Genomic DNA, 11,010 nt, shown 5'->3' on the forward strand with positions numbered 1-11,010 from the left:
GTTAAGGATCTTAAAACGGAGAGACTATTCTGGATTTTTCAGGTGGGCCCAATATAATGACAAGGGTCTTTATAAAAGGGAGATAGGATGGCCAACAATCATATGAAAAGATGCTCAATATCACTAATCATTAGATAAATGTAAATCAAAACCACAATGAGATATCACTTCATACCCATCAGGATTGCTACTCCTAAAAAAACAAAAACCAAACAAAACAGAAAACAAAAAGTGTTGGCAAGAATGTGGAGAAATTGGAAGCCTGGTGCTCTGTTTTGGGGAATATAAAATGGTACAGCTTCTATGGAAAACAGTGTGGAGTTTCCTCAAAAAGTAAAAAATAGAATTACCATATGATCCAACAATTCCACTTCTGGGTATATACCCCAAAGAACTGAAAGTACGGTCTTGAAGAGATGTTTGTATACCCACGTTCATAGCAGCATTATTTACAATAGCCAACAGGTGGAAGTAACATGAGTGTCCAACAATTTAATGTTTAAACAAAATGTGTCTACCCATACAGTGGAAATAATTTAGTTTTAAAAAGGAAAGAAATTCTGACACATGTTATGACATAGATGAACCTTCAAGACATTACGCTAAGTGAAATAAACCAGACACAGAAGGACAAACATTGTATGATTTCATTTATATGAGGTATCTAGTGTAGTCGATTCATAGAAACAGAAAGTAGCATTGTGGTTGCCAGAGGTTAGGGGGAAGAGGATATGAGAAGTTGTTTAAGGAGTGTAGAGTTTCAGTTCTACAGGTTGAAAAAGTTCTGGAAATTGGTTGCACAACAATGTGAATGAATTTAATAATACTGAACTGTACCTTTAAAAATGGTTAAGATGATAAATGTGCATTTTACCACCATTAAAAAAATAAACTAGGTTTTCTAACAACAAAGAAAGAAAGGAAGAAGGGAAGGAAGGAAGGAAGGGAAAGAAAAGAAAGAAAACAAAGGAAAGAAAGAAAAGGGAGGTAGGAGAGTCAGAGTCAGAGAAGTAGATGTAAAGATGGAAGCAGAGATGGGAGTGATGTTGGACCATGAGCCAGGAATGCAGGCAGCCTCTAGAAACAAGCAAAGGCAAGGAAACAGATTCTCCCCTAGAGCCTCCCAAAGGACCACCACTCTGCTGATACCTTGATTTTAGCTGCATAAGACCCATTTTGGACTTGTGTCTTTCAGAATATAAGATGATACATTTGTGTTGTTTTAAGCCACTAGGTTTGTGATCATTTGTTACATTAGCAATAGGAAACTAATACTTCACCTGTTTCCTAAAGTTGTATTTTATACTGAGTTTCCTTATGAATTACTTGGTGCTATTTATAATTAGTTTTAATTTTGTTACTGCACATAACTATATTCCTTCTAATGTATATTATTTCCATAAGTCTGACCTAGCAAATGTTGAAGTGGTCAGGGAGCAGAACCTCAGTCAATAAACCTCCAACCCTTACTAGCATCAGGTTGTGTCAACCAAGAGGATATTGTAATATCCTCCTCTAAATTTATTTTAAAACCAACAACAAAAGCATTAGTAAAATTTCCACAGAGTTTCCCAACAATAAAAATGTTTACATCTCAAAATCTGAGTCTTGAGGTAAGGATAGATAAATGTCCCAAGTCGGTGGTGGCAGGGGAAGGGGCTGGGGAATTGGAGAGCAGACAGGATAAATGGTGGTGAGGAACACAGGCTTTAGAGTTATTTAGCTCGAGTTCAAATACCAGCACTGCCACTTTCTACCTGTCTGACCATAGGCAAGAGCTTCAATTTAATTACTGAAAATAGTGATAATTTTAGAGTTACTGTGAGCATTAAATAATGCATCTGTTGTCAAATGCTTAGCCAGTGCCCCTGGTACCTATTAAGTACTCAGTAAAAGTTGCTGTTGTGTTAGTTCTTGTTATTATTTCCATGACTCTTGATTATGAAGCTGAGTCCAGAGTGAGAAGGTTTTGCTGTTTTCCCTGTACTGTCCACATTATAAGGTCACCTTGCATATTGCCAGGCAAATACCTGATAGTTCTCTCCCATGGTTCAACCCTGATTCAAAGAGTACTTGAAATACTGCCAATAGCCTGACACGGAGGTAAGAAATGAGCCATTCAGGGACTTCCGTGGTGGCACAGTAGTTAAGAATCCAGCTGCCAATGCAGGGGATGCGGGTTCGCGCCCTGGTTTGGGAAGATCCCACATGCCATGAAGCAGCTAAGCCTGTGCACCGCAACTACTGAGCCTGTGCTCTAGAGCCCATGAGCCACAACTACTGAGCCTGCATGCCACCACTACTAAAGCCCACGCACCTAGAACCCGTGTTCCACAACAAGAGAAGCCACTGCAATGAGAAGCCCGCGCACTGCAACGAAGAGTACCCCCCACTCGCCACGGCTAGAGAAAGCCCGTGCGCAGCAATGACGACCCAACGCAGCCAAAAAATAAATTAAAAAGAAAAGAAAGAAATGAGCCATTCAACTTTTTGCAAAACCTGTCTGCACACAAAAAGTCAACTGCACAGGTCTCCTGGCTCTAAGCTAGAATTCCATCACTGAGATAACACACACTCTTACTGACCACCATTACCAGTGGTAGTCATTTAGGAGGACACACTTTGACCATAAACATTTAAAACACCACCAAGCACCAAGCAGATCTATATGAACTGATATATCATGATATCCAAAATACATTATTAAGTGAAAGATGTAAGCTATAGGATTGATTAAATGCATAGTCTGATCCAATTTTTTACAAAGATACCATTATATGTATTTATATACATACAGACAAAATTCTGAAATATTCACTTTCTACACTGTCCTAGTTTTCATAAACATATTTTAAATGTGTATGTTTAACTTTAGCAACCAGAAAACTGATAAATTTTATTGCCACAAACACTTTTAAGTTTAGTGGGCCCTCAACTTTTATTGAGGAATGATACAAAAAAATGATCATGTGAAGAATTTGCATCTTCTGCAAAACTGCCTGTATCAGTGCATACCAGTAATCCAGCAATCCAGCCTGAAGTAACTAAGCATAAGAAGGAAATGTATTGGCACACATCACCGAAGGACAGGAAGGGTGGTCTGATCTGGCCCGAGAGAATTTAGATGTGGCCAAGAATGGCTGATTCTGTCTCCACTTCTGTTTCTCCTTGCACTTCCCTGCCATGGCCTCATGCAGCTCTATGCTTACATTATCACGGCTTCCTGACAAGAGAGGAAAGTCTTTTCCCTGCAATCTCCAGTTAGGAAAGTTCTAGAGAAGGATTTTGATTGGCTTGGCTGGATCAGGGACCAGTCACCATGGCCAGATGTGTGAGGTCTTGTGATTGGCATCCCCTATACCTCCCCAGTTCCATGGGGTTGGAGTTGGGGAAATGGCTGTTGTAGTACATAACAAAGCTCCATAGACTAGATGGCTTATAAACAACAGATATTTGTTCCTCACAGTCCTGGAGGCTGCAAGTCCCATGCCAGGGTGCCAGCATGGTCAAGGTTCTGGTGACAGCCCTCTTCCAGGCTGCAGACTGCCAACATCTTGTATCCTCACACAGCGGAAAGAGAGTGAGTTAGCTCTCTGGCCTCTTCTTTTAAGGACAGTAATCCCATTCATAAGGGCCCACCTTCATGACCTAATTACCACCCAAAGGCCTCATATCCAAATACCATCACATTAGGGGTTAGGGCTTCAACATACGAATTTTGATAGGAGAACACAAGCATTCAGCCCATAACAATGGCATTTCCCAAAAGAAGGGCGGTCCTGTTCCAGGCAGATGGAGCCATATATTTTTATTGCTGAAGACATTGCCAGGATGCATTCTAGCATCTGTTGTAAAAGTTCCTTGGTGATCAATTTGCCCTTAAACTAAGGCTCAGAGACAGGAAGCGTCAGCATGCTTGGGGAAGATGGGAGACTGAGGGACTCTGTTTAACAGAATAATGTCTGTAATGAGCAATAGCCAGGGACAAGGTTAGAAACCGAGGCTGACAATAGATGGTAAAGAGACCATAAGGGCTAGTCTAAGAAATTTGGCTGGACCAATACATTTCTTTTAGAGTATAATTACAGGTAAGTTTGTTTTTAATCCCAAAGTCTTTAAGGTCTTGAGAGCCTCAATTTTAAAAGTTTCAAAACCTAGGTTTTTAGGAACAGAGCCTCACTGTTGGAAAGGGAATGCTTATATGCATATTTAAAAATGAGTCTGTTAGACATATATTGGTGACAGGACTGATGAATTTAGGTGTTCTATCAAGAAGTATGTATTAGTTAGGGTTCTCCAGAGAAACAGAATGAATATAATATAGATAGATAGATAGATAGATAGATTTATTATAAGGTATTGGCTCACAGAATTATGGAGGCTGAGAAGTACTACATTTGCCATCTGCAAGCTAGAGATCCAGGAAATCCAGTGGTGTAGTTCAAAGTCCTGAAAGCCAGATTGCTGATGGTACAGATTCCAGTCTGAGTCTGAAGCCCTGAGAACCAGCAGTGCCAAGGGCAGAAGATTATTGATGTCCCAGCTCAAAGGTTGAATCCTTCCTCTGCCTTTTTGTTTTATTCAGGCCCTCGGTGAATTGGATGAGGCCCACCCACATTGGGAAGGACCATCTGCTTTACTCAGTCTATGGATTCAAATGCTAATCTCTTCCAGAAACACCTTCTCAGACACATCCAGAAATAATGTTTAACCAGACATCTGGGCATCCCATGATCTAGGCAAGTTGACACGTAAATGAACTATCACAATACCTTTACATCCTTACTGTAATTCTGAATTTTAACCAGTGCCAGCTGAATACGCTTTGATCTGAAAAGATTTCATCCCATGGAGTTCATAGAAATCCCTTTGTTTTGACAAAGGTTGTAATTATATCAGTAATCTTGGAGGTGGCTTATGCCTAGCAAACTTTCGACTACTGCAGATGTGTTCCCTGGCTCCAAAATGGACTTTGGAGAATGGGCAAACTGATCACTTCTTGGAAAAAGAAAAGGAAAGAAAAGAGAGGCACACAGAGAGATAAAGGATTCAAAGATACAAATATAATGACCACACAGTAGATAGAAACATAAATCAGTGCTTGTTTATCAGATTATAAATAGCCTTGTCTTTCCCCAATGCCATGGCCATTGTGTTCCTGGGAAACTGTAACAGGGAAGAACTAAATCGGACTCCACGTTGGATCTGTTTCTTTGACTTTAACCTTTGCTTTTCGTTGCTTTTGTTATTCTAATCATACATAATGGGCTGCCTCAGGTAACCCTGCCCCTCTGGTGTTCAGCTCACTGGGAGACAATCTGACCCCGTCCACCTGCGAATGGCTGCAAGAAGGAAGAAACTAACACACCCCCTCAGAGAGACTGCTCATTCCAGATGTTTTGCAAGAATCATGGCCCTTTTACTTCCTCACCGCCTCTCCCTCTCTGATTCTATAAAGGATACGGGCATCCAGAGCCCGATAAGATGGTTTTTCAGAGACACTAGTCTCCATCTTCTTGGTCTGCCGGCTTTCTGAATGAAGTCTTCCTTGCCTCAACCATCGTCTCTGATTCATTGGCCTGTCGTGTGGCGAGCAGTACGAGCTTGGACTTGGTAACAAAACCTCATGTCGTTTAACCTGTACCAGGCAAATAGGGTTAACTGTACCCACTGTGACAGCTGTTTCAATAGCACAGTTTAGCTCAGTAGGAATTCTGCACAAAGACTTCAAGCAGGGCTGAGCTTTGTCTTTCGTGGATGTGCCATCTGAATTTCAAGAAGAACACACCATGAATAATAACCAGTGCCTTGTGGTGATGGTACATGGCAGTAAAATACACTGCCATGGTCCATCCCCAGATGGTGAGTTCTTAATTTTCTCGGAGCAGCACTATGTCGTTGTGTTTTTTTCCCTTAGAAATCATTGGGAAGTATTACAGTTTTCCTTTTTTTCTAAATCCAGTTTTTGAATGACATATGTAGAATGCAGAGTAGGTCATATGTAGTATTCTGTGTGACACATGAAGAAGTTGAAAAGGGTGACAACTTTAATAACGAGTGAGAAAGCTCAGCTAAGGGGAAGGAGATGGTAAGAGAGATTTTTATAATTTATGAAGATGTGAGGACATTTTTCTAAACCAAAAGAAGTATCAGGAAGTATTTAGTTAGCTCTGTTCTTCATGAAGTAATACTTTATATGGTCCCAAATAAGTCACAGTAATAATAACAATGATAGTATATTTAAATAGTTTTTACTATGTGCTACTCAGTATTTTAAATATTTTACCCATATTTTAATTTATCTAATAAAATAATGCTATGGGATGGCTAATATTGTTATCCTCATCTTATAAAAATATAACAATACTGAGGCATAGAAAGGTTAACCTATCTGCCCAAAGCATATAGTAAACAGTGGGGCTTACATGAGCACTCAGGCAGTAGGGCTCCAGAGCCCATGCTCTTAACTGCCAAGCCACACAACCTGATTAATAATAATTTTTCCATTTGTACACAACTTTGTATTCTAGAAGATACTTATACACTCATTACCTCTTATGTATAAACCCTGAATGTCACAGAATGCTAAGCACGTGGCAAAGCCTGGATTCAAATACAGACCTTGTGAAATGAAGTCCACACTCATTCTCCCAACCCACAGTTCTCTCTTTAAAGTCAGGAAAGACTCTAAACCAACAATTTCACTTTTGGAACTTAGTCTGTGAAAACACTTATCCAAGGGTGCAAGAATATATGTAAAAGAGAGTTCTTTCAAGCACTATTTGTAATACCAAAAAAAGGAGAAACAAAAAACCACCTTGGAAATGATATAAATATCTATCAGTAGGGAAATGGTTCAATAAATTATGATATAAACATGGTATGCTATCTTGTGTTAGGATGTGGGTTTATATGCACTGACATAGAATGGTGTTTGTGTGATATTTTTTAAGTGAAAAGAACAACATGAAAAGAGTAAATATAGCATAAAACCATTATTTAAAAAAATTCTGGACACATATGTATGTTTTCATTCCTTCATTCAATAAATATTTACTGAGCACTTACTGTGTACCAAGCACTGCTTTATTTATTTACTTTTTAGTATTTTTTTATTAAAAAAATTTTTTTTGGCCACTCTGTGCAGCATGTGGGATCTTAGTTCCCCAACTAGGAATGAAACCCGTGGCCCCTGCATTGGAAGCGCAGAGTCTTAACCACTGGACCGCCAGGGAAGTCCTTACCAAGCATTGCTTTAGAAACTGGAGATGCAGTGCTGATTACAATTGAGTCTGTGCCCCTCATGGGTGATGGACTCTAGTGAGAGGGCAACTAAACAAGTAAGTGATTAAATACTTGCAGGTTATTGTATCTTGAAGAGAACTCAGCAGTGTGTAGGGTAAGTGTGGGACAGCTATTTGAGGTCCTGTAGGAAGGGATATTTGAGAAGGAGCACCAAGTGAAGATGCCAAAGGAGAGTGTCCCAGACAGAAGGGTCAGAAGATTGAAGGTCCCTGCATGGAAGGCGCTGCATGTAGCCTAGAAAGGCCAGTGAGCGTGGGGCATAGGGGCTTAAAAGTGGGGAAGATCACATAGAGCCAAATGGGTAGGATTTTACTCCAAGTGTAATGGAAAGTCATTGCAGTCATTTAAACTTCACTTTCATTTTGCATTTTAAAACAATTCCTCTGATTGCTCTTGGAAGCATGGAGATCAGTCAAAAATCGAATACTATAATCTAGGTGAGAGTAGACAGTGGCTTACAACAGGGCCGTGATAATAGACACTATGAGAAATGGCAAAATTTAGGATATTTTGAAAACAGAGTAAACAGGACTTATTTTAACATCTTTATTGGAGTATAATTGCTTTACAATGGTGTGTTAGTTTCTGCTTTATAACAGCGTGAATCAGCTATACATATACATACGTCCCCATATCTCCTCCCTCTTGCGTCTCCCTCCCACCCTCCCTATCCCACCCCTCTAGGTGGTCACAAAGCACCGACCTGATCTCCCTGTGCTATGCGGCTGCTTCCCACTAGCTATCTATTTTACGTTTGGTAGTGTATATATGTCCATGCCACTCTCTCACTTCGTCCCAGCTTACCCTTCCCTCTCCCCGTGTCCTCAAGTCCATTCTCTACGTCTGCATCTTTATTCCTGTCCTGCCCCTAGGTTCTTCGGAACCTTTTTTTTTTTTTTAAGATTCCATACATATGTGTTAGCATACGGTATTTGTTTTTCTGTTTCTGACTTACTTCACTCTGTATGACAGTCTCTAGGTACATCTGCCTCACTGCAAATAACTCAGTTTCGTTTCTTTTTATGGCTGAGTAATATTCCATTGTATATATGTGCCACATCTTCTTTATCCATTCATCTCAACGGGACTTACTGATGCAGTAGATGTGGGGTGTGAGGGAAAGAGAGGAACCAAGACTGACTCCCAGATTTTAGCCTGAGCAACGAGATAAATGTTGGGATCCTTTAGTGATGGGGCCTCAAAGAATGGATTTGGGGCATGGAGTGGGGCAAGAATCATTTAAGCCCATTTTGGACTTAAATTTGAGCTGCTTATTTGGAATACAAGTAGAGATATCAATTCAGTGATTGTATATTCCTATGTGTGTTACTTCCTGGGAGTTGACTGGAATTAGACAGAGATGAGTCAGGACTTATACTTTTTCTTCATAAGCTTCTGGGTCTTCTAAAAAAACCTTTTTCCTTTTCTTTTTTTGTTTTATTTTGTTTTGTTTACAGTAAGCTTCTGTTTCTCTGATAGTTTTTAAAATTCAAAAGAGAAGATGTGTATAAGTGGAACTTTATGAGTTTGTGCAAAAGAGAGAAAGACCTGGAAAGAGAAACATCAAACTGTGAACAATGATAACCGTTAAGCAGTTTAGCTTTTACACTATATATTGATCTTTTTTTTTTTAAATTAAATAAAGAGCCTGTAAAACCTTTGTAGTTTCAAAAAAGAAGTCAATGCAAGTAAGGGCAGGTTATGGTCTCTGTACCACCTCTGCTTCTGGCAGGAGCCCAAGAGCACCCCAAGGTCTCAGTGTCCCCTCTTCCCTATCCATTTTGTTCCTGCTCTCCTCTGCCTGGGATTAACTGCACTGTTCACAAGAAAAACTCATGCCTCTGTTTAACTCTATTGGTTAATAAAGAAAAGCCATCTTTCTCTTTGATAGTAAAGACCACATTCACAAATTTGAAATCTTAACAAACTCAGTTTATGGAACTGTAGAGCTGAAGGAGCCTGGAGATTATGTCACCTAACTCTCTCATCTTACAGATGAAGAAATCAAGGTTCTGCGGGAGAGTGATTTTGTTGCCATCCCTGGTGGGTTATTAGGGTGGTAGCACAGTCTAATGCAGCACACTGCCACTTTGTAATCAGTCAGATCCCCACAGTCTTCTCATCACCAAGGTATCATGGTAGCTGAATTCCTCACCAGAACATAATAGCAACAACAGGGGCCTGGTGTGGGGGATGTCTTATCTAAGCTCTGCTGGGGAAGCATTGAATCTCCCCAGCCCACAGGAGAGGGCATGGGTCTAGTAATCACACGTGCTGAGCCCCAGTCAGCTTTTCTCTCCGTCACATAGTCACAGACTCTCTCTGTGGGTCTGTTCAGGTCCTCCAAGAGGCAGATGCCAAGATCAAATCAGAGAATTAATGTGCAAGATGGATAACGGAAGAAACACCTGAAGAGGTGAGGCTAAAGCAAGTGAGAGCATCAGACTGTGAAAGGAAAGAGGAAAGGGAGATTGGAGAGCAAGAGCTTAGGGCCATGGGGCATCTCCAAGAAAAGAGAGCCTGTTAGCGGAATTCTGCATCGGGCAGAAATGGCCCAGCTGCAGTAGCCCCTGTGGGCTCAGGCTGGGAGAGGCCAGGCAAGTGAAGCTGAGGCATGCTCTTTGGTGGATCCAAAGTTGTGGCCACTGGAAGCTGTGCTCCCTGCAGTAGTTTATTTTTGGTGGGAGGTCCAAGCGGCACACGTCTATGACCATCATACTCTTTCTGTTTCCTGTACCCATCATCTTCCTGCAGCTCCTTCCACTGTAGACACTTTCCCCACCATCTCCTTCCCCTACTGGTACCTGATGATCTGGCCACATTACACTCCCTAGAGCTCTCAGACACTTTGTGAATTGTACCCACTCTTTGCATGTCATAGAAAACCTCTGCAAAGCCTTCAGGACTTTTGATCTTGATGTAATTTGTCAAATTTAAATTTTCACATAGTTGTGTTAAGCATATAGTTAGGTGATAATGTTTCAATCCCTCTGTCAATCTCCATTTTTAAGTTAGTGTATCTAGATCATTTGCATTTAGTGTAATTATCGGTATGTTAGGACTTCAGTTTGTGTCTTATCTTTTGTTCTCTCTATATTTGTTTTCTGTGTTTTTCATTTCTTAGTTTTCTTTTTCCCCCCTTCCTTTGAATTGCTTGAACTTTTCTTTTAGAACACCTTTTCCTCTATAGTGCTTTTTGAGTATATGTCCTTGTTATCTTTTTAAGTGGTTTCTCTAGGTAGTACATTATATATACCTAACTTATTACTGTCTATTGTTGTCAACACTTTACCAGTTCAAATGAAATATCGAAACTTAAATCCCTTGCCCTCCCCACCAATAATATAAATGTCTTAAATATTTCCTCTACATGGAGAACCACATCAGACAGTATTATGATTTTTGCTTTAACAATAAAACTTAATTTTGAAAACTCAAGAAGAGAAGGAAAAACTATTGTATTTTTCCATATTTTTGCTTGTGTGTGCTTTCTTCCTTCCTGATGTTCCAAGATTCCTTTAAAAACATTTTCTTACTGTTTAGATAATTTTCTTAGCCATTCTTTTAGTGTAGTTTTGTCTGCGAGCAAAAAATTCTCTTAGTTTTCTTTCATCTGAGAATATCTTGATTTATCCTTCATTCCTGGAGGATATTTTCTCTGGATAGAAAATTCTGGGTTGACAAGTCTTTTCTTTCAGCACTTGA

Source organism: Hyperoodon ampullatus, assembly GCF_949752795.1.
Source record: "Hyperoodon ampullatus genome assembly, chromosome: 15".
NCBI classification, from domain to species: Eukaryota; Metazoa; Chordata; class Mammalia; order Artiodactyla; family Ziphiidae; genus Hyperoodon; species Hyperoodon ampullatus.